Consider the following 25,373-nt stretch of genomic DNA (forward strand, 5'->3'; position numbering starts at 1 on the left):
CCAGATGCCTGTTTCTCAAGGGTATAATTACCTATTAGTCATGATAGATACATTCACAGGATGGACTGAAGGCTATCCCACCTGGACTGAAAAGGCTAAAAGTGAAAGTTGCTCAGTCATGTCTGACTCTTTGTGACCCCATAGACTATACAGTCCATGGAATTCTCCAGGCCAGAATATTGGAGTTGGTAGCCTTTCCCTTCTCCAGGGGATCTTCCCAACCCAGGGATCAAACCCAGGTCTCCCACATTGCAGAGAAGGGTGAGGAGGTGGTTAAAAAAAAAAAAAAAATCTGCTCCATGAAATCATTCTGAGACTTGTCATTACAAAGTGAAAATGGGATATCATTTACTTCTAAGGTCACCCAAGGGGTCTCTAAAGCATTGGGCATTACTTATCTCCATTGTGCCTGGAGGCCTCAGTCTTTAGGAAAAGTAGAAAAAGCCAACCAATTCTTAAAATCAGCATTAAAAAAGATAACCCAGGAGACCTCCCTGGGACGGAAGGCTTTACCAATAGCTCTCCCACTCAGTCGTATTGCCCTTAAGGAACAAGTTGGTCTTAGTCCTTATGAGATGCTATATGGGGACCTTTTATTTATGTCAATGACCAGAGGGTCAAACCCTCTGGCCTTATACCATGGCCACGGGGAAATTCCAACAAGATATACACTTTTGGGGTGTCAACCAGGACCCAAAAGATTCTAAAGAGCCACCACTATATGCTCCAGGAAATCAAGTCCTAATTAAAGTCTGGAAAGATGGGTCCCCAAAGGCTCAACTCCAGCCCATATGGAAGGGCCCCTACCCTGTAATACTTTCTACCCCCATAGCAGTCAAGTTACCAGGACATGACTCCTGGACTCACTACTCACAAGTCAAGCCATGGAAGAAAACAGAAGAGAAAACTCAATATACCTGTGAGCCCCTGGGAGATCTCAGATACCTGTTGAGGACTACAAATGAGTGCAGTTCTAATGAATACCCCAAAAATTAAGTTTCTGGGGATAAGATTTCTCAGGATAGCTGTAAAGAGCCAACAGAGCTTGGCAGGGGTTGTACTCCAAAATAGACAGGAGACAGCTCTCCTGATCCCTGAACAAGGAGGGACTTGAGCCATCTTGAATGAGACGTGTTGTTTCTGGGTGAATACCTCCACTTAAGTTAAGGAAAGTCTCACCATTTTCAAGAAAAACATTCAGATCTGACAATATCTCAAAGAATGAGCTAGAGAGTTCTTGGGGGTGGTTACAATCTCTCTTTGGGGATCCTTCTCTTGGCAATGGGGAATTTGGAGTTTGCTTTGGCCACCTCATGTGAAGAGTTCACTCATTGGAAAAGACTCTGATGTGGGGAGGGATTGGGGGCAGGAGGAAAAGGGGACGAGAGAGGATGAGATGGCTGGATGGCATCACCAACTCGATGGACGTGAGTTTGAGTGAACTCCAGGAGATGGTGATGGACAGGGAAGCCTGGCGTGCTGTGAGTCATGGGGTCACAAAGAGTTGGACATGACTGAGCGACTGAATTGAACTGAACTGAATGCCCCTATGAATCCTTGTTATCACCATATTGATGCTACTTATAATTGTTCCATGTATTATCAATTGTCTAACCCATTTTGTCTCTGCCCAGGTCAACAAGCTACAACATGCAGTGCCAGTTCAACAAGGATATATAAAACTACAGCCGACCACTGAAAATATCACTCACCCTTAGATGGACACTGCTATAAGGACTCTGAGGCTTGAGACTAGCAAGAGGGGGAGGCCCAATGCCAACGCCATCCCAGTTCATCAGGAAGTCACCAGAGACAGCTCAACGCCCCTATTCCCAAAGAATTGGGCCTCCCATCTCTTGAGGGGAGAATGTTAGGTAATTAGAATAGGAAGAAAGGAGTCCAGAATGGTGGTGGCTAAAAAACAAAGAAGGGAAAAGTCTGCAAAAATAGAACAAACCAAGGTCCAAGGACAAGAGTGAAAATCTCAGGCAAAACCAACAGCCCTCCTGGCTAGATAAATTTACATAGGGCAGGCTGGGGATGGGTGGTTGGCGGAGGGACATACAAAAGGAGTAGCCAATATTGGGCCTCTGTTCTCTCTTCTCTTCACGTCTTTTGAGTCGGCCCACCCTCATGCCTCAAGGATGTATTCATTGCTTGACAAATGAAACTGAGCTGTAACACGGAGCTGTTACACTGGTCCATCCATCACTTCAAACTTTTGCTGTGGCAAGACAGAACTCAGGAAGTTACAAACTCCCCGGACATAAAGACATTACATGGTTATTGACTACAGTCCCCACACTACACATCTCATACCCATGACCCATTGACTTTGCAATCAGAAGTTTGTACCTCTTAAACTCCCTTACCTATTTGTTTTTTTAGAATAGATTCTTTTCTTTATTTTGAAAATGTCCTTGTTATAGGCATAAACCAAACTCACACCACATGACAAAAAATATAAACCTCCACGCTAGTAAAGTAATGCTCAAAATTCTCCAAGCCAGGCTTCAACAATATGTGAACCATGAACTTCCAGATTTTCAAGCTGGTTTTAGAAAAGGCAGAAGAACCACAGATCAAATTGCCAATATCTGCTGGAACATCGAAAAAGCAAGAGAGTTCCAGAAAATCATCTATTTCTGCTTTATTGACTATGCCAAAGCCTTGGACTGTAGATCACAACAAACTGTGTAAAATTCTGAAGGAGACAGGAATACCAGACCACCTGAACTGCCTCTTGAGAAGCCTGTATGCAGGTCAGGAAGCAACAGTTAGAAATGGACATGGAACAAGAGACTGGTTCCAAATAGGAAAAGGAGTACATCAAGGCTGTATATTGTCACCCTGCTTATTTAACTTCTATGCAGAGTACATCATGAGAAATGCTGGGCTGGAAGAGACAAGCTGGAATCAAGATTGCTGGGAGAAATATCAATAACCTCAGATACACAGATGACACCACCCTTATGGCAGAAAGTGAAGAAGAACTAAAGAGCCTCTTGATGAAAGTGAAAGTGGAGAGTGAAAAAGTTGGCTTAAAGCTCAACATTCAGAAAACGAACATCATGGCATCTGGTCCCATAACTTCATAGGAAATAGATGGGGAAACAGTGGAAACAGTGTCAGACTTTATTTTGGGGGGGCTCCAAAATCACTGGAGATGGTGACTGCAGCCATGAAATCAAAAGACGCTTACTCCTTGGAAGGAAAGTAATAACCAACCTAGATAGCATATAAAAAGCAGAGACATTACTTTGTCTGCAAAGGTCCATCTAGTCAAGGCTATGGTTTTTCCAGTGGTCATGTGTGGATGTGAGAGTTGGACTGTGAAGAAAGCTGAGCACCGAAGAATTGATGCTTTTGAACTGTGGTGTTGGAGAAGACTCTTGAGAGTCCCTTAGACTGCAAGGAGATCCAACCAGTCCATCCCAAAGGAGATCAGTCCTGGGTGTTCATTGGAAGGACTGATGCTGAAACTGAAACTCCGATACTTTGGCCATCTGATGTAAAGAGCTGACTCATTGGAAAAGACCCTGTTGCTGGGAAAGATTGAGGGCAGGAGGAGAAGGGGATGACAGAGGATAAGATGCTTGGATGGCATCACCGACTCAATGGACATGGGTTTGGGTGGACTCTGGCAGTTGGTGATGGACGGGGAGGCCTGGCGTGCTGCGGTTCATGGAGTCAGTCGCAGAGTTGGACACGACTGAGCGACTGAACAGAACTGAACTGACCCAACTGGGACAACCAAAAATGCCTCCAGACATTTTCAAAATTGCGGTTGAGAATCCCTACTTTAGGACTCAGGTTAAGTGTCACATTCGCAAGGAATCCTTTCTTGGCACCCTCACCCTCACTCATTTACTTGAGCTCTTCTGTCATAGCACCCATATCAATTTGTAATAAAAACTATTGGGGGATTATTAATTATGATTATTAATGGTCCCTTCCTGAAGGGATGTAAAGTTTGCTGTAAACTTTGATGTAAAGTTCCTGAAGGTAGAGACTGTATCTGAATTTTTTTCTTCTCTCTTTTTTTAAATTACTATTTACTAACCATTCCCTCTCTAGAGCAATAGCTATGTATTAACATTTATTAGCAAACAAATGCTTGTTAAGTGAATAGATTAAGAGCTGGCTAAAGAAACAACACAAAAACGTCCCATGTCTGGTAGTTATAAATCTGAACTCACCATCTGCTCTTATTTTGGGAATAGCACATAATTATTTAGGGACAAGGAGAAGGAGAAGAAAGAGAGAAGAGGAAGTAAGAGAAAGACAAAACCAAGAGCATGAATGAAAGTATGGGTCCAGGAAACTAGGTGTTGCCAGAATAAAGAGTGTTACGGAGAAACAGGACCACAGCATCATATTTCCAAATATGAATATGCTTGTATACTGAAACAGATATTTGCTTGCAAGTGTCTGACTTTTCTAAGGTCAGAAATCTGCTGAGTCGAACATGAAACTTGCTCCAGGCCCTCCCTATCTTCCCTATTCCTGGTATGCACAGCTACTCATTGTGAAATCTCACAGTGTGTGTGTGTGTGTGTGTGTGTGTGTGTGTGTGTGTGTGTTAAGTCGCTTCAATCCTGTGTGACTCTTTGCAGCCCTATGGAGTGCAGCCCACCAGGCTCCTCCATCCATGGGGATTCTCCAGGCAAGAATACTGGAGTGGGTTGCCATTCTCTCCTCCAGGGGATCTTCCCCACCCAGCGATTGAATCCATATCTCCTGCAGCTCCTCAATAGCTATCCTTGGAATTTCTTACTTTCGCCTAAGTTTTTCATAATTGAAAAAATAATTAACAAAAGGCTGACATCATCACGTTGTTCCAGAGAATATGTATTGTTGTCTGGAGCTGCATGTATGTCAGTTCTAGACAGTCCTCAGAATGTTAAGAAATGCTGCAGACTTGCCCAAAGACATAATAGCTTCTATAGTGGCCCTGCTATGGTTCTAATCAACAAGGGAGAATGAATCCTTTAAAATCACATTCAGAAAATGATAGATGTGGAAGCATCAATTTCATGTTTTCAAACTATCAGTTCAGTTCAGTTCAGTCACTCAGTCGGGTCCGACTCTTTGCGACCCCATGAGTCGCAGCACGCCAGGCCTCCCTGTCCATCACCAAGTCCCGGAGTTCACTCAGACTCATGTCCATCGAGTGAGTGATGCCATCCAGCCATTTCATCCTCTGTCGTCCCCTTCTCCTCCTGCCCCTAATCCCTCCCAGCATCAGAGTCTTTTCCAATGAGTCAACTCTTCGCATGAGGTGGCCAAAGTACTGGAGTTTCAGCTTTAGCATCATACCTTCCAAAGAAATCCCAGGGCTGATCCTCTTCAGAATGGACTGGTTGGATATCCTTGCAGTCCAAGGGATTCTCAAGAGCCTTCTCCAACACCACAGTTCAAAAGCATCAGTTCTTCAGTGCTCAGCCTTCTTCACAGTCCAACTGTCACATCCATACATGACCACAGGAAAAACCATAGCCTTGACTAGATGGACCTTTGTTGGCAAAGTAATGTCTCTGATTTTTATATGCTGTCTAGGTTGGTCATAACTTTCCTTCCAAGGAGTAAGCGTCTTTTAATTTCATGGCTGCAGTCCCCATCTGTAGTGATTTTGGAGCCCCCCCAAAATAAAGTCTGACACTGTTTCCACTGTTTCCCCATCTATTTCCCATGAAGTGATGGCACCAGATGCCATGATGTTCGTTTTCTGAATGTTGAGCTTTAAGCCAGCTTTTTCACTCTCCACTTTCACTTTCATCAAGAGGCTTTTTAGTTCCTCTTCACTTTCTGTCATAAGGGTGGTAACATCTGCATATCTGAGGTTATTGACATTTCTCCCGGCAATCTTGATTCCAGCTTGTGTTTCTTCCAGTCCAACGTTTCTCATGATGTACTCTGCATATAAGTTAAATAAGCAGGGTGACAATATACAGCCTTGATGTACTCCTTTTCCTATTTGGAACCAGTCTGTTGTCCCCATGTCCATTTCTAACTGTTGCTTCCTGACCTGCATATAGGTTTCTCACGAACCAGGTCAGGTGGTCTGGTATTCCCTTCTTTTCAGAATTTCCCACAGTTTATTGTGATCCACACAGTCAAAGGCTTTGGCATAGTCAATACAGCAGAAAGATGTTTTTCTGGAACTCTCTTGCTTTTTCCATGATCCAGTGGATGTTGCCAATTTGATCTCTGGTTCCTCTGCCTTTTCTAAAACCAGCTTGAACATCAGGAAGTTCACGGTTCATGTATTGCTGAAGCCTGGCTTGGAGAATTTTGAGCATTACTTTACTAGCGTGTGAGATGAGTGCAGTTGTGCAGTAGTTTGAGCATTCTTTGGCATTGCCTTTCTTGGGGATTGGAATGAAAACTGACCTTTTCCAGTCCTGTGGCCACTGCTGAGTTGTCCAAATTTGCTGGCATATTGAGTGCAGCACTTTCACAGCATCATCTTTCAGGATTTGAAAGAGCTCAACTGGAATTCCATCACCTCCACTAGCTTTGTTTGTGATTATGTCTAAGACCCACTTGACTTCACATTCCAGGATGTCTGGCTCTAGGTCAGTGATCATACCATCATGATTATCTTGGTCGTGAAGACCTGTTTTGTACAGTTCTTCTGTGTATTCTTGCCACCTCTTCTTAATATCTTCTGCTTCTGTTAGGTCCATACCATTTCTGTCCTTTATCGAGCCCATCTTTGCATGAAATGTTCCCTTGGTATCTCTAATTTTCTTGAAGAGATCTCTAGTCTTTCCCATTCTGTTGTTTTGCTCTATTTCTTTGTATTGATCGCTGAGGAAGGCTTTCTTATCTCTTCTTGCTATTCTTTAGAGCTCTGCATTCAGATGCTTATATCTTTCCTTTTCTCCTTTGCTTTTCACGTCTCTTCTTTTCACAGCTATCTGTAAGGCCTCCCCAAACAGCCATTTGGCTTTTTTGCATTTCTTTTTCTTAGGGATGGTCTTGATCCCTGTCTCCTATACAATGTCATGAACCTCATTCCATAGTTCATCAGGCACTCTATCTATCAGATCTAGGCCCTTAAATCTATTTCTCACTTCCACTGATTAATCATAAGGGATTTGATTTAGGTCATACCTGAATGGTCTAGTGGTTTTCCCTACTTTCTTCAATTTAAGTCTGAATTTGGTAATAAGGAGTTCATAATCTGAGCCACAGTCAGCTCCTGGTCTTGTTTTTGTTGACTGTATAGAGCTTCTCCATCTTTGGCTGCAAAGAATATAATCAATCTGATTTTGGTATTGGCCATCTGGTGATGTGGGCTATTATAAACAAAACAGTATAGTATTGGTATAAAAGCAGATACATAGACCAATGGAATAGAATCAAGACCAGAAATAAACCCATTCATATACAGTCAACTAATCTTTTACAAGGCTGCCAAGAATCTGCCTGAAACGCAGGATAGTAGTTTCTTTAATAAACAGTGTTCGGAAACTGTGTATCCACATATAACAAAATGATACTGGATCCTTTTGTTACAATATACACAATAAATAACTCAAAATGGGTTAAAGCCTTAAATATTATATATGAACCATAAAAATCCTATAAGAAAACACAGGAATAAAATACCCATGACATTACCCTTGGCAATGTCTTTTTGGAAATGTTCCAAAAACAAGGCAATCAAAGCAAAAATAAACAAATGGGTCTATGGCAAACTAAAAAAGCTTCTGCACAGGAAGTTAAAGTCTCTCACTTGTGTCCGACTCTTTGCAACCCCATGGACTATGCAGTCCATGGAATTCTCCAGGCCAGAATACTGGAGTGGATAGCCTTTCCCTTCTCCAGGGGATCTTCCCAACCCAGGGATTGAACCCAGGTCTCCCACATTGCAGGCGGATTCTTTACCAGCTGAGCCACAAGGGAAGCCCTCTGCACAGGAAAGGAAACAACAACAAAATGAGAAGGCAATCTACGGAATGAGAGAAAATATTTTCAAATCATATCTGATAGGGGTTAATCTTCAAAACATATAAGAAACTTATACAACCCTACAGCAAAACAAAACACACACACACGCACACTTATAACCCAATTAAAAAGTGGGTGAAGGACCTCAGTAGACATTTTTCCAAAGAAGACCTACAAATTGTCCACAGGTACATGAACAGGTATATCACTAATCAGTAGGGAAACACAAATCAAAGCCATAGTGAGATACCACCTCATACCGGTCAGAATGGCTATTATCAATAAGGTAAGCAATAACAAGTGTTGGTGAAGGTGTGAAGAAAAGAGAACTCTTGTGCACTGTTGGTAGGAATATAAAGTGGTACAACCACTGAAAAACAGTATGGGAACCTCCAAAAAAATTAAAAATAGAACTATGTATGATCTAATAACCCTACTTCTGTGTATGTATCCAAAAGAAATAAAGTTAGTATCTCAAAGAGATATCAGCACTTCCATGTTTTCACAGCATTATTCACAATAGCCAAGATATGGGAAAACTTAAGTGTCTGTCAACAGATGAATAGATGAAAAAAAATGTGAGATAATACATATGAATTAATATTATTAGCTTTAAAACAGAAGAAAATCCTGCCATTTACAAGATAGATGAACATTATGATAAGTGAGATAAGTCAAATACAGAAAGATAAATAATGCATCATCTCACTTATGTGTGAAATCTGAAAAAGTCAAACTCACAGGAGAATAGAACTACTGCAAGTTTGGGGGCATATGGAGTCAAGAAATGGAGAGATGTTGGTCATAGGGTACAAGCTTTCATTTATAAGATGATTAAGATCTGGAGGGGTCTAATATACAGCATGGTGACTGTGGTTAATAATAATATATTTTATACTTGAAATTTGCTGAGGGAATAGATCTTAAGTGTTCTCATACAGAAAAGGCAAGTACATGAAGTGACAGAAGTGTTAATTAGCTTGATTTTGGTAATCACAATGTACACATATATCAAATTATTGTGTTGTACCCATTAAGTATATAGTTTTTTTTTTTAATCATTTATGCTTCAGTAAAGCTGGGGGAAAAAAAGGAAAAAAAGGACAAATGTAATATATGATTGCATGCACAACATGGAGAACTTTAAATACACATGCATAAGAAGAAAAACAGAATAAAACCACCTATCAAAAAAAAAAAAAAAAAAAACCAGTATGCCCAGGGCACATGCACTGCTGCTGCCTGAGTCCACTGCTCTGCCTCAGCCTGCTTCTCTGACCATGCCACCTGCTGGTGGGACTCGGCAAGCTCCAGCAGCCTGGAGTCGGACAGCCCTGGATGAGCGTCTGGCACCTCATGTGCATATCTTTGAGCTTGCAGCCCTGAAGCAACCCCTCTCTTGGTCCTCCAGTCAGCCTGGATGTAGACATTAAGGAAGGGGACACCGAGACTTGGATGGCAACACATCTGATACAGGACACTGGTTCCATCCTTGGTCACACATGCCTCGGAGCAACTAAGCCAGTGCGCCACAACTACTGAGCCTAAGCGCCGCAACTACTGAAGCCCGCATGTCATAGAGCCCTTGCTCCACAGTAGGAGATGCCACTGTGATGAGAAGCCTGTGCACTTCAACTAGAGAGTAGCCCCTACTCTCTGCAACTAGACAAAACTCGAATGCAGCAATGAAGACCCAATGCAGCCAAAAATAAAATAACTGTCATTCACTCGATACAGTTGATAAGCAGTAGAGGGATTCAGGCAAGGGAGGTACAGCAGCCTCCCAGGGGCTCCTGAGCTTCAGAGGAGTCTGTGACATAAAAGAACCTTGAACACATGAAAAGATGCTCAATATTGCTCATCATTAGAGAAATCAAAACTACAATGAGATATCACCTCACACTGGTCAGAGCAGCAATCATCAAGAAGTCTACAAACAATAAATCCTGGAGAGGGTGTGGAGAAAAGGGAACACCCTTGCACTCTTGTTGGGAATGTAAATTGATATAGCCATGATGGAAGACGCAATGGAGATTCCTCAAACAGCTAGGGATAAAACCACCATATGGATGGCGGACCTAAGATGGTGGAGTATAGGATGGAGGAGACCACTTTCTCCCCCACAAAGTCATCAAAAGAACATTTGAACGCTAAGTAAATTCCACAAAACAACTTCTGAATACTGGCAGAGGACATCAGGCACCCAGAAAAGCAGCCCATTGTCTTCGAAAGGAGGTAGGAAAAAATATAAAAGATAAAAAGAGAGACAAAAGAGGTAGGGACAGAGATCTGTCCCGGGAAGGGAGTCTTAAAAAAGAGAGAAGTTTCCAAATACCAGGAAACACTCTCACTGGCAAGTCTGTGGGGAGCCTTGGAACCTCAGAGGGCAACATACCCGGGAGGAAAAAAAATAAACAATTAAAATCCACAGATTACGAGCCCAATGGTAACTCCCCCAGCGGAGAAGCAGCACAGATGCCTGCACCCGCCACTAGCAAGCAGCAATGCAGCCTCTTCTGCTTGAGGTGAAGGTAGCACTGAGCCCCTCGTTCTACTAAAGTTAAGGTTCTTGTTAAACCAGAGTCTCACAAATGATCAGGAAAAGAACTGCATGCCTAAAATTATGGGTTTGCTTTATCAGAAATTAAAGATCATTGGCCAAATTTTCTTAATGTGCATTTTAACTTTTTAATTTTTTTGTTATTTAAACTTTTTTAGAACAGGAAAGAATCATCTTTTCATTTGTAGCAGAAAGCTAGGCAGAAGAAATAAATCTAACAGAAAACATTGTTATTTCCTAAGAATACTGCAAAGATTAAAATAGAGTCACATCCAAAAAAAGTCTGGTGGACGGCTGTATATTTAAAAGATAATTTTACTATAGTGTCTATGTATTGCTTGGAAATCATTTTTACTTGCTTCCAGATTACTGCTTCTATTCCTGTCAAATTCAAAACATTTTAATAGACAGTGATGCCTGATGACTAAATCTGAGGCAGCTTACAGTCAGTAAAGAATGCCAACAACTGTATATGGTACCTGTAAGTAGTGTGAAGATAATTATAACATCATTAATGTTATTCTCAAGTATAGTAGTATGAATTGAACAGATCAAACAAGAAATTCCAAAGAACTAAGAGGCTTTCAATTCTGCTAACTTGGATTTGTATGTTCTGCAAAGGTGGATTAGACAAGTTTACCCATCTATACCCTCAATATTTCCTTACTCTCTCACACTACCACTTACCAGTTGATTACAATTCCCCCAAATAATTCTACTCTTAAATAGTTTTCATCTACCCAAGACACTGTATATTGTTGATTAAAAGCATTGTAATGGAAAAGCTGAAGTACATCTAAGAAGGCATCTAAAGTACTTCCCTGATTCACAAACTGGAATCTTTTGCAGCTTAATTAACTTGGAGGAGGTGCAAAACATCTTATTTGATTGTGCCTAACTTGAGAATACACTCAATTTGATCTCCTTTGGAAAACACTCAGCTGTACAGCAGAAATTAACAAAACTTTGTAAATCAACTATTCTTACAAAAGTGAAAAGAAAACACTCAGGCTCCTAAAAGAATCATATTTTACATCAACAAGCAATTTTTCCCTGAGCCTACTCAAAGTAATCTGCCAACAGGATATCATTATGAAAATTAAGGACTTAAATAGTTTTCTATTCTTCTTTTTATAGTTGTATATTTTTATTCAATTTTTTAAAAACCCTGTTTCTACTGTTGTTTTTAAATTCACTCTTTTTGTCATATCTGTGACTTAGGCAATCAAGAGCTCATTTGTTCATATTTGTCTCTCCTTTTCTCTATTTAAAAATGAATAAATACTTTTATCTTATCTAGTTTGTACATGAAATTCTGCACATAAGTAATCAGTCAATTCCTGCAGGTTTATTTTTAAAGTTTTAATCATAATTAAAAGATTACTAGTTTCATTTCCATAAGCCATTCACTCTTAGTAGTCAATTATAAAAGTGAATTCATAAAGCATATGCCATTAAACCATATTGATAAGAAACTGAACACAACAAAGATTACATACAACAGGACCTACAGTGTTGTAGAGCAATGCTTTTATCTGTTTGTTCTTTTGTAAATAAAATTTCCCTAGACATTTTATTCCAATTTTGTTCTTGGCCATTAGATTTCTGGATATTCTTTGTGACCACTAGAGGTCTACTGCACCTATCTTGAAAAAAATGCTTATTTTTGTTAGTTATGCTGTTTAGGACCTGCCTGAATGTGTCCACTATTTACCCATATTTTCACGCACTGAATCACTAATACATTCATCATTGTTCTGATGCTACTTTCAGAGGAGGAGAGAGTTGTGAGTTTCTTACATCTGCCTTTTCCCCTATCCTTCCTTGTATATAATACTCTACCTCCTGGCTCCCCAGGCCCTTATTCTACCAGGCATCTCTCATCCTCTCTCTACCTTCAACACTTGCCTTCTTCTTTGGTCTCCACTTATTACCTTGTAGTCTTCCCTGGTGGCTCAGACGGTAAAGCGTCTGCCTGCAATGCACGAGACCTGAGTTCAATTCCTGGTTCGGGAAGATCCCCTGGAGAAGGAAATGGCAATCCACTCCAGCACTCTTCCTGAAAAATCCCATAGACGGAGAAGCCTGATAGGCTATAGTCCATGGGGTCACAAAGAGTTGGACACGACTGAGCGACTTCACGACACTACCTTGTAAACTTGCTAATAAGGCTCCCATCCTAAAATCTTCCTTCACTCTGGTCTTCCTCTAGTGATTCTCCTAAGCTTAGGACTAAGTCCTAAGTCTCATCACCCATTCATTGATGAGTGCTTACTATTATGTAAGAACGCTCATGTTATCTGTGCTCCCATTGTCACCTCCCATGGCTCCTCCAATACAGTTGCACTCAACTGAAATGGCTGTAACAAGACAGTTACATCCTTGATGCTTCCTATCTTTCTCCCAATAGCATCATTCCTGAGTCCTGAGGTTCTATCTCTTTAATAGTTCCAGAATCTGCTTGCTTTCCTCCTTGTCTCATCTTCACTCAGGTCCTCATTTCTTCTCATCTAAATTACACCCACAGCCTCTAACTGACCTCATGACATTGGCCTTCTTTCCTTCCAACATTCTCAACCCTCCTGCCAGGGATCTTACTAAGGCACATCTAACCACTATCTTGCTAAGACCATTCCATCATTCCCTGAACCTTCAGATAAAGCCCAGACCCATAGTAAAGACAAGAGTAGCCCATCACAGGCCTCCGCTTACCTCTCCCCTGGGTCTCTCTCCACTGCTCTCTTCCTCGAGATCTTCACACACAAACTTTCTGGCTTGTCCTTGCTCCTTTGTTACCATTGATTTTTGCAACCACTCTTTTCTTCTGTGTTGAACTTCATCGTTGAGAGTACGTTCTTCAGAAGTCTGTGGGTGATAAACACTTGGTCTTTGTGTGTCTTAACATGGCTTTATTTCATTCTCTTTTTAGTTTTACTGATTATAAATATGACTTTTTAAAATCTGAGGGCACCAATCACTTTTTCCTGGAAAAGTCTGCGCTTTCATCTTTCCCTTCATCCTTTCTGTTCTCTCCTCCTTTTAATCTAATTACACGTATGTGGAAATTGATCATATTATCCTATCTATCTCTTAGCTTTCTCCATGTTTTCATCTCTTTATATTGTGAGTGGGCATCTCAAATCTATCTTTCAATTCACTTTCTTTTTTCGTCTGCTATTTCTATACAATTGCTTAAACTCGCCTCTCTAAGAAGCCTTCTTGAAAGCTAAACCTGAATTAAGTTCTCTTTCTCTGGGTCACTAAAGGTCCATGTACAGGCCAACATATACTACATTTAAAACTTTATTTTAACTTTCTGCTTATTTTTCTCTTCCATTTCAAATTTTCTATTTGTTAAGGGCAAGACTGTTTTTTATTTTTATACCCCTTGTACTTGCTACTGTGCCTGTAACATGAGGAACAATCTGTAAACATTGATTATTTCTCACTTTTAACTTCAATATGCATATCTGTCTGGTACTATTGATAATTTTATTTTCACGTGACATCTACTTATACACCTTCCCCATATAAGGGTAAGAACTATATTTATTTTGTGCACTATTATATTTCCTGTGTTTGGGATATAACAAACACCCATATATATCTGTGTTTTCTTTATGATGTGCCTCTCATTACCTTGAAGAAAACCCAAAGGAATGGTCTATGATTCGAAAACACTGGCAATATTACTAGAACTGTGGCGCTATTGATGGATCTTTATTTTAACAGCACAGCCTTCTCCTAACTTTTCTTTGACAGTTTATGGGTTAGATCCCAGTTTTATATTTTGAACAGTTCTTTCCATTCCAAGCATATTGACTGACTTTTTTCTATCTCCATGGGTTTTCTGAAAGCAACAGTAACATTCCAAATATCTTAAATCTATTACTTTTAGCCAAAAACAATTTTAAGAGAGGAATAATACAGGTATCATTCAGGGAAAATTCTTCTTTTCCATACTTGATGTTTTCTTCTGGATGAAGACAGTAACACTTCCAGCCTCTCTCCATACTCTCACCACACATTCTTCTATATTCACGTCAACTGCTCCACCTCATACTCACCTCCAAGAAGGAAAACATGCTATTTTTTAATTTGGAGAAAGAAACTGGATGAATAGCCCAGCTCCTTCTCTCTCCTTATTCTGAGGAGTGGGAATTCTTCTCTCCATGAACTTATTCTGCTCCTGTTGGGAGAGATTTTCCATGGTCCAGTATTACTTTATACACTTAATTGGGGGATTCAGTATTAGGTAACTGACTTAACTGACTTGCCTACAGACATATGCATGTTCTTTCATTGTCCTTTCAGTAATAAGGTGATATTTTTGCCCTCTTTCCCCTGAAATTAAGCTTTATTTATCAATTGCTTTAGACCTAAACCAAGCACGGGGAGCTATTTATTGATGCCCCCCCCCCCTCAAAGATACTAACACATTTCAACAGAAGGTGGTAGCACATATTACAGTGATCCAAGCACTCATTTCTGCCACTGTCATAAAATAGCAATTCATTCATTCATTCAACAAACATCTATCGAACATCTGTAATGTGCTAGTTCCTGAAGGTAGCTCAGTGAACAAAACAGTCAAAATCCCTTTCTTCATGAAGTTCATATTCTAGTGGAAGAGAAATAAAGGAAGATATAAAAATAATATTGGGATGGCCAAAACTTTCATTCGGGTTTTTCTGTAACATCTTAACATCTGTAAGAAACTACAGAAAAATCCAAATGAACTTTTGGTCAACAGAATAAGTCCTATGGGGAAAAAATAGGTTGAAGAGATTAAGAGTGGGATAAGATAGGGAGGTCAAGGGCAATCTCAGTGAGAATAAAACATCGGAAGCATTGCACAAAGAATGGATAGAAGTGAGAGAGTAGTTGATGGAGAGATCTGGAGTAGAGGAAACAGCTATGAGGCAGGAAGAGTGAGGAGGTCAGTGGGGCTGGAGAAGAAGGAGTACAAGGAAGGAGAGGTAGAGTTCATGGGACAGGAGGTCAAAGAGGTGATGGGGAGAGAGAACAAGTCATGTAGAACCGTGAAGGCCATAGTAGTGATTTGAGCTTTCATTCAGGGTGATGTGGGTTGTCAGTGCAGGATTTAAACAAAGGAATGACATTGCCTGACATGTTTTCAAGGGATTTCTCTTGCTGCTATATTGAGAATGAACCTACAGGGAGCAGTATAGAAACAGGGTAATCAGTTAGCAGATTATGGCAACGATCCAAGTGAGAGGTGATGGTGTCCAGGAAGAGTGCCGGCAGAAATGGTAAAAGGTGTCAGATTCTGGATATATTTTATAGATGGAGCCAAGAGGAATTCCTGATGAACAGGCAGTTGGATATGATAGCCTGTGCTATTAACTACTTCCCAAGGCAAGTGCCTCTTAAGAGATACTGAATAAGCCTCATAAAGTCCATCAGTGATCCCTGCTTCTAGGCATCATATTTCAACACTTTAAAATGTAGCTTTTGCAACTCAAGTTACTCCCAGTGTAACTGGGAAGTCAAGTCTGGTCTAGAAGAACTCACTCACTTAAACATTTCACTTGGTAGAGAAATTAAAATGCTTGCTCTCTGATATCCGCAAACACTTGTAAGAATACATCGTGTATATAAATATATAAAACATACAGCTTTAATAAGAAAATGTATCAATAAGTCAATATCCAACCTCATATCTCATAGTAACTGCTAAAAGAACATCTCTTATGAACCACATTTAGAGTCTATTAAAAGGTGACAATGCACCTGATATTTTGTGAAATTCTAATTTAAATCTTTATATCTTTTAGGAGTAATGGGAAAAACTTTTTCTAGCCTTTGCATAAAAGAGCAAACAAAGATCCAACCAATAAGTAGAACATATTAAAAAAAATTTTTTTTTTAATTACAGGCCATTTAAGTCAAGTATGACTTGACGAACTCAACCCACAAATGATTTCAAGATTATGAAATAAAACTCCAGAGACATTTCTAGAAACTTGCTCATACTCTGCTATCTGAAGTAAGCTTGTAAAACTATCAGTGTACCAAGGTAAGTAATAAAATGTTTGACCAATTGTCGATATTTTTCTTTAGTATCATCCAAATGTAGCAAGGTAAGTCAAAACGCAGCATTGTCCTCACAGCAGTATCACAGACATTTGTTGGGAACAAAAGGAAAATACTAATGATTCCCTGCTATTTGCAGAAAGTTATCAAAATTAGAACATGAAGGAAAATAGTCTATAGTCACCAACGTGTGTAAATAGTATAATCACTCCCCCCATTGAGAGCTGCTGTCCACGCCAATGCCACGTGTCCCTTCCTTTTATCTGCCACCTTTCTGTGTTTGAAGAAACATCCAAGCATCAAGACATGAATGACCTGCACTCCCACAACCAGAGACAAAGATAACAAAGTAGATGTCACCATCTCCCTAGACGAACAGGAAAAATGTCAAGGGCCTGTTTTTACAACATAGTAATCTGGGGATTTTTTTCATTCAGAGATTCTATTGTTTTTTCCACTGCCATCTGTAACAAAACAGGGAAATGAGGTTTTAAAAAAATCAATGTTCAATGTAAACAAATCATGTGGACTCCACTGGGCTCCATAGTGTTGTATGTTTACTTTACAGATGTAACCTTTCCAGGCATTGGCTAATTCCGGTGTGATAAATAAAATTATCTTCAAAATTGGAGTACGACGTCATCACAAATGGTATGATGGAAACAAAGTTATAGCCAGTGCCCACTTATCCAGAATGACAGGAAACTGGATAATTGAATAGTCTCATTAGGTAAGAATTATTGTACATAAACTACCAATTTTCCAAGAAATAGAGTAAAAATAGAATATATTTAAACCATGGTAAGAAGAGGAACTAAAAAGCCTCTTGATGAAAGTGAAAGAGGAGAGTGAAAAAGTTGGCTTAAAGCTCAACATTCAGAAAATGAAGATCATGGCATCTGGTCCCATCATTTCATGGGAAATAGATGGGGAAACAGAGAAGGCAATGGCACCCCACTCCAGTACTCTTGCCTGGAAAATCCCATGGACGGAGGAGCCTGGTAGGTTGTAGTCCATGGGGTCTCGAAGAGTCGGACACGACTGAGCGACTTCACTTTCACTTTTTACTTTCATGAATTGGAGAAGGAAATGGCAACCCACTCCAGTGTTCTTCCTTGGAGAATCCCAGGGATGGGGAGCCTGGTGGGCTGCTGTCTATGGGGTCGCACAGAGTTGGACACGACTGAAGCGACTTAGCAGCAGCAGCAGATGGGGAAAAAGGGGACACAGCGTCAGATTTTATCTTTTGGGGCTCCAAAATCAATGCAGATGGTGATTGCAGCCATGAAATTAAAAGACACTTACTCCTTGGAAGGAAAGTTATGACCAACCTAGATAGCATATTCAAAAGCAGAGACATTACTTTGCCAACAAAGGTCCATCTAGTCAAGGCTATGGTTTTTCCAGTGGTCATGTATGGATACAAGAGTTGGACAGTGAAGAAAGCTGAACACCAAAGAATTGGTGCTTTTGAACTGTGGTGTTGGAGAAGACTCTTGAGAGTCCCTTGGACTGCAAGGAGATCCAATCAGTCCATTCTAAAGGAGATCAGTCCGGGGTGTTCTTTGGAAGGAAGGATGCTAAAGCTGAAACTCCAGTACTTTGGCTACCTCATGCGAAGAGTTGACTCATTGGAAAAGACCCTGATGCTGGGAGGGATTGGGGGCAGGAGGAGACGGGGACGACAGAGGATGAGATGGTAGGATGGCATCACTGACTCGATGAACATGAGTTTGAGTGAACTCCGGGAGATGGTGATGGACAGGGAGTACTGGCCTGCTGCGATTCATGGGGTTGCAAAGAGTTGGACAGGAATGAGCCACTGAATTGAACTGAACTGAAGCACAAATTAACCCATTTGGTTCATAGCAGTAACCATACCATGCTAGTAATTCTGAATATCAATTTAGCCTACCAGATACTGGGTTGAATCAATGGTAGCTTTCTAATTTGGCCTAAAAGTTGTTGATTTCAACAAATTTCTGCCATATGAATACATTGTTATCATTTGTCCATCTTATAGAGCTGTACAAGTGTACATTTTTATAACTCCCATAATTTGAACTTTTCTAATATTTCAGAGAAAGAGAAAGGAGAGAAAATCACTAGTATAATCCTCACAAATATAATAGAGAAAATTAGGCATGTATTTTACACATTTTCTACTTACCATGTCAGTTCAGTTCAGTCACTCAGTCATGTCTGACTCTTTGCGTCCCCATGAATTGCAGCATGCCAGGCCTCCCTGTCCATCACCAACTCTTGGAGTTCACTCAAATTCACATCATCGAGTTGGTGATGCCATCCAAACATCTCATCCTCTGTCGTCCCCTTCTCACTCTGCCCCCAATCCCTCCCAGCATCAGGGTCTTTTCCAATGAGTCAACTCTTCACATGAGATGGAAAAGTATTGGAGTTTCAGCTTTAGCATCAGTCCTTCCAATGAACACCCAGGACTGATCTCCTTTAGGATGGACTGGTTGGATCTCCTTGCAGTCCAAGGGACTCTCAAGAGTCTTCTCCAACACCAGAGTTCAAAAGTATCAATTCTTCTGCGCTCAGCTTTCTTCACAGTCCAACTCTCACATCCATACGTGACCCCTGGAAAAACCATAGCCTTGACTAGATGGACCTTTGTTGGCAAAGTAATGTCTCTGCTTTTGAATATGCTATCTAGGTTGGTCATAACTTTCCTTCCAAGGAGTAAGCGTCTTTTAATTTCATGGCTGCAATCACCATCTGCAGTGATTTTGGAGCCCCAAAAATAAAGTCTGACACTGTTTCCACTGTTTCCCCATCTTTTTCCCATGAAGTGATGGGAGCAGATGCCATGACTTTAGTTTCTGAATGTTGAGCTTTAAGCCAACTTTTTCACTCTCCTCTTTCACTTTCATCAAGAGGCTTTTGAGTTCCTCTTCACTTTCTGTCATAAGGGTGGTAACATCTGCATATCTGAGGTTATTGATATTTCTCCCGGCAATCTTGATTCCAGCTTGTGCTTCTTCCAGTCCAGCATTTCTCATGATGTACTCTGCATATAAGTTAAATAAGCAGGGTGACAATATACAGCCTTGACGTACTCCTTTTCCTATTTGGCACCAGTCTGTTGTTCCATGTCCAGTTCTAACTGTTGCTTCCTGACCTGCATGCAGGTTTCTCAAGAGGCAGGTCAGGTGGTCTGGTATTTCTATCTCTTTCAGAATTTTCCACAGTTTATTGTGATCCACACAGTCAAAGGCTTTGGCATAGTCAATAAAACAGAAATAGATGATTTTCTGGAACTCTCTTGCTTCTTCCATGATCCAGTGGATGTTGGCAATTTGATCTCTGGTTCCTCTTCCTTTTCTAAAACCAGCTTGAACATCTGGAAGTTCATGGTTCACGTACTGCTGAAGCCTGGCATGGAGAATTTTGAGCATTACTTTACTAGCACGTGAGATGAGTGCAATTGTGCAGTAGTTTGAGCATTCTTTGGCATTGCCTTTCTTTGGGATTGGAATGAAAACTGACCTTTTCCAGTCCTGTGGCCACTGCTGAGTTTTCCAAATTTGCTGGCATAATGAGTGCAGCACTTTCACAGCATCATCTTCCAGGATTTGAAATAGCTCAACTGGAATGCTATCACCTCCACTAGCTTTGTTCATAGTGATGCTTTCTAAGGCCCACTTGACTTCACATTCCAGGATATCTGGCTCTAGGTCAGTGATCACACCATCATGATTATCTAGGTGCGAAGATCTTTTTTGTACAGTTCTTCTGTGTATTCTTGCCACCTCTTCTTAATATCTTCTGCTTCTGTTAGGTCCATACCATTTTTGTCCTTTTTCGAGCCCATCTTTGATTGAAGTGTTCCCTTGGTATCTTAATTTTCTTGAAGAGATCTCTAGTCTTTCCCATTCTGTTGTTTTCCTCTATTTCTTTGCATTGATAGCTGAGGAAGGCTTTCTTATCTCTCCTTGCTATTCTTTGGAACTCTGCATTCAGATGCTTATATCTTGCCTTTTCTCTTTTGCTTTTTGCTTCTCTTCTTTCCACAGCTATTTGTAAGGCCTCCCCAGACAGCCATTTTGCTTTTTTGCATTTCTTTTCCATGGGGATGGTCTTGATCCCTGTCTCCTGTACAATGTCACGAACTTCAGTCCATAGTTCATCAGGAAGTCTGTCTATCAGATCTAGTCCCTTAAATCTATTTCTCACTTCCACTGTATAATCACAAGGGATTTGATTTAGGTCATACCTGAATGGTCTAGTGGTTTTGCCTACTTTCTTCAATTTAAGTCTGAATTTGGCAATGAGTTCATGGTCTGAGCCACAGTTAGCTCCTGGTCTTGTGTTTTGCTGACTTATAGAGCTTCTCCATCTTTGGCTGCAAAGAATATAATCAATCTGATTTCGGTGTTGACCATCTAGTGATGTCCATGTGTAGAGTCTTCTCTTGTGTTGTTGGAAGAGGGTGTTTGCTATGACCAGTGCATTCTCAGCAAAACTCTATTAACCTTTGCTGTGCTTCATTCTGTATTTGAAGGCCAAATTTGCCTGTTACTCCCAGTGTTTCTTGACTTCCTATTTTGCATTCCAGTCCCCTATAATGAAAAGGACATCTTTTGGGAGTGTTAGTTCTAAAAGGTCTTGTAGGTCTTCATAGAACCGTTCAATTTCAGCTTCTTCAGCATTACTGGTTGGGGCATAGGCTTGGATCACCGTGACATTGAATGGTTTGCCTTGGAAACGAACAGAGATCCTTCTGTTGTTTTTGCGATTGTATCCAAGGACTGCATTTCAGACTGTTTTGTTGACCATGATGGCTACTCCATATCTTCTAAGGGATTCCTGCCCCCAGTAGTAGATATAATGGTCATCTGAGTTAAATTCACCCGTTCCAGTCCATTTTAGTTTGTTGATTCCTAGAATGCCAACGTTCACTCTTGCCATCTCCTGTTTGACCACTTCCAATTTGCCTTGATTCATGGACCTGACATTCCAGGTTCCCATGCCATATTGCTCTTTACAGCATTGGACCTTGCTTCTATCACCAGTCACATCCACAGCTGGGTCTTGTTTTTGCTTTCGCCCCATCCCTTCATTCTTTCTGGAGTTATTTCTCCACTGAGCTCCAGTAGCATATTGGGCATCTACTGACCTGGGGAGTTCCCCTTTCAGTATCCTATCATTTTGCCTTTCATACTGTTCATGGGGTTCTCAAGGCAAGAATACTGAAGTGGTTTGCCATTCCCTTCTCCAGTGGACCACATTCTGTCAGACCTCTCCACCATGACTCGCCCATCTTGGGTGGCCCCACAAGGCATGGCTTAGTTTCACTGAGTTAGACAAGGCTGTGGTCCGTGTGATTAGACTGACTAGTTTTCTGTGATTATGGTTTCAGTGTGTCTGCCCTCTGATGCCCTCTTGCAACACCTATCTTCTTACTTGGGTTTCTCTTACCTTGGATGTGGGTTATCTCTTCACGGCTACTCCAGCAAAGAGCAGCCGCTGCTCCTTACCTTAGACAAGAGGTATCTCCTCATAGCCACCCCTCCTGACCTTGAACGTGGAGTAGATCCTCTAGGCCCTCCTGCGCTGTCGCCGCCACAGCTCCGTGGATGTGGGGTAGCTCCTCCCGGCCGCCGCAGCTCCTCTCAGTCGCCACCCCTGACCTTGGGCGAGGGGTGGCTCCTCTCAGCCCAGGCTTCTGCACGGTCTGTCACTGCTGGTGCACTTCTGTAGTACAAGCCTAAAGCTTTAAAATATTTTAAAATTCTGGCTGAAGTTGCAAAAAGTTATTTGAGCTGTATACCCTTGTATTATACTTGCTTTTATACTATAGCAAGAATAAACCATCTAATCAGAAAGATTGAATTTGAAGCATAATAAATCTGAATACAAGATTTCCTGGAAATACTTTACCCTGCTTTTGGATACCTATAAGGAAGTAGCCTATGCTTTTCAAATCCAAAGATCAATCTTACCTTTATTTTGTGCATATTAAAGTTTCAAATTCTGTATTCAACATGGAATTGTATTTTGATATAAACCAAAAGCTCTCTGCTCATCTGAAATTTTACTAGCCTCCGAAGCAGTAAAAACATCTTCAGTTTTGTCGTCTTGGAACGGTCTAGAACTTTCCAGGAATGCAGGCATCTCATGGCACAGCACACCCTAGCTAATTCCAGGAGAAAGGAAAAATCCCAGGAGATTCACATACCTGAAGCATCCTTGCCCACTAGGCATCACAGGCATGCACTTGGGGAAGCTTCACTTGAGGCTGCAGTACTTCCCTTGCTGCTGTTCAATTACTAAGTCATGTCTCACTCCTCTGTGACCCCATGGACTGTAGACCACCAGGCTTTGCCATAGGATTTCCCAAGCAAGAATACTAGAGTGGGTTGCCATTTCCCCTCCAGGGGATCTTCCTGACTCAAGGATTGAACCCACTTCTTCTGCCTTGGCAGGCAGATTCTTTACCACTGAGCCACCTTATCCCAGCATTCACCATCTTCTGACTGCTGAACCTATGACTTTCAGAGGCTCACCTTTGTTTACTGGAGTTACCTCACTTGCAAGTAACTGGTAGGTTCAGTTCAGTTCAGTTCAGTCGCTCAGTCGTGTCCGACTCCTCTCGACCCCATGAATCACAGCATGCCAGGCCTCCCTGTCCATCACCAACTCCAGAAGTTCACTCAAACTCACATCCATCGAGTTGGTGATGCCATCCAGCCATCTCATCCTCTGTCGTCCCTGTCTCCTCCTGCCCCCAATCCCTCCCAGCATCAGAGTCTTTTCCAATGAGTCAACTCTTCGCATGAGGTGGCCAAAGTACTGGAGTTTCAGCTTTAGCATCATTCCTTCCAAAGAACACCCAGGGCTGATCTCCTTTAGAATGGACTGGTTGGATCTCCTTGCAGTCCAAGGGACTCTCAAGAGTCTTCTCCAACACCACAGTTCAAAAGCATCAATTCTTCGGTATTCAGCTTTCTTCACAGTCCAACTCTCACATCCATACATGACCAATGGAAAAACCATAGCCTTGACTAGACGGACCTTTTTTGGCAAAGTAATGTCTCTGCTTTTGAATATGCTATCTAGGTTGGTCATAACTTTCCTTCCAAGGAGTAAGCGTCTTTTAATTTAATGGTTAGGTCCCCACAAACATACAGAGTGCCAGGTCTACCCATAGACAATAACTGATTGCTTGAAGGGTACAAAATCCCTACTCCTTTGCCTCCAAATAAGACAGCCTCTGAAATTCATACTCCAGAGCTCCTTGTGGGATCAGGTTGAGCTACACTTGAAATCACGCGACTGCATGGTTTCTTCTTCTTTCCCCTCCTCCACTCCCCACTTCCCCGACTTGATTCTCCAGGGAGCCTTCTTTTATAAATCACTTGCACCTGAATCCTTAATTAAACTTTCTACTTTGGAGAGAGCTTGATCTACAAAGCAGGCATGGCTTGGTATTCAATACTTACAAAGTATCTCAGTTCAGGCAAATCAGTATCCAAGATAGAAAGCAGATGCAGAAATCTGGGGCAAGTGATGTTCAGATCAGGATCTAGGACTGAAAGGCAGCAGCAGAGAACTCTAAAGGCCACTATCAGGAAGGACTGATATTCAGAGGCAGAAGTCAATTCTTTAGGAGGAAAATGGGACTTCAGCAAGTTTTAAGAATAGGGACTTGGGAAAAGGAACTAATACAGAGGTCTAGTTATAAGATGTGTGCCAATTTTAACTTTTTCATGTCTTTTTTGTCCTTCCACCTGGAATACCTACTTCCAATCTCCCCATATTGCCTTCTGCTGAATCTGAAATTTTGAATTAGTCTTTGAAAACACAGCCTGGAAGTTTCCTACTCTATGACGCCTTTCCAGTACCCATAATACAGGCACAATCTCTCTTCCCTCTCTGCCACCTCTATAATGGGCACATAACTGGGTGCAATGACCATTCAATATTATTGTTAATGTTTGATTTTCATCCCTTTAAAGACTGTGACCTACCAACCTGGGGAGTTCATCTTTCATTGTCATATCTTTTTGCCTTTTCATACTTAGTGTTCATGGGATTCTCAAGGCAAGAACACTGAAGTGATTTGTCATTCCCTTCTCCAGCAGACCACATTTTGTCAGAACTCTCCACCATGACCCGTCCATCTTAGGTGGCCCTACACAGCATGGCTCACTGAGTCAGACAAGGCCATGGTCCATGTGATCAGTTTGGTTCAGATCAGATCAGTCGCTCAGTCGTGTCCAACTCTTTGCGACCCCATGAACTGCAGCAAACCAGGCCTCCCTGTCCATCACCAACTCCCGGAGAGAGTTGAAGTCCATCACAGACTCACGTCCATCAAGTCAGTGATGCCATCCAGCCATCTCATCCTCTGTCCTTCCCTTCCTCTCCTGCCCCCAATCCCTCCCAGCATCAGAGTCTTTTCCAGTGAGTCAACTCTTCACATGAGGTGGCCAAAGGACTGGAGTTTCAGCTTTAGCATCAGTCCTTCCAAAGAAATCCCAGGGCCAATCTTCAGAATGGAGTGTTTGGATCTCCTTGCAGTCCAAGGGACTCTCAAGAGTCTTCTCCAACACCACAGTTCAAAAGCATCAATTCTTCGGCACTCAGCTTTCTTCACAGTCAAATTCTCACATCCATACATGACCACAGGAAAAACCATAGCCTTGACTAGACAAACCTTTGTTGGCAAAGTAATGTCTCTGCTTTTTAATATGCTATCTAGGTTGGTCATAACTTTCCTTCCAAGGAGTAAGTGTCTTTTAATTTCATGGCTACAGTCATCATCTGTAGT

General features: G+C 41.4%; 1 long non-coding RNA gene across 1 annotated transcript in view; it reads right to left on the reverse strand.

Moving 5' to 3' along the window:
• The window catches only part of LOC139183604 (uncharacterized), a 362,756-nt gene that overhangs the window by 331,892 nt on the left and 5,491 nt on the right, over positions 1–25,373 (reverse strand). Inside the window, exons 2-3 of the long non-coding RNA XR_011567110.1 lie at positions 14,587–14,708; positions 13,232–13,384 (exon numbers count right to left, since the gene is read on the reverse strand). This is a non-coding gene — a long non-coding RNA (uncharacterized lncRNA). The remainder of the gene's footprint in view (positions 1–13,231; positions 13,385–14,586; positions 14,709–25,373) is intronic.

Source organism: Bos indicus, chromosome 6 (assembly GCF_029378745.1).
Source record: "Bos indicus isolate NIAB-ARS_2022 breed Sahiwal x Tharparkar chromosome 6, NIAB-ARS_B.indTharparkar_mat_pri_1.0, whole genome shotgun sequence".
In the NCBI taxonomy this organism is placed as follows: Eukaryota; Metazoa; Chordata; class Mammalia; order Artiodactyla; family Bovidae; genus Bos; species Bos indicus.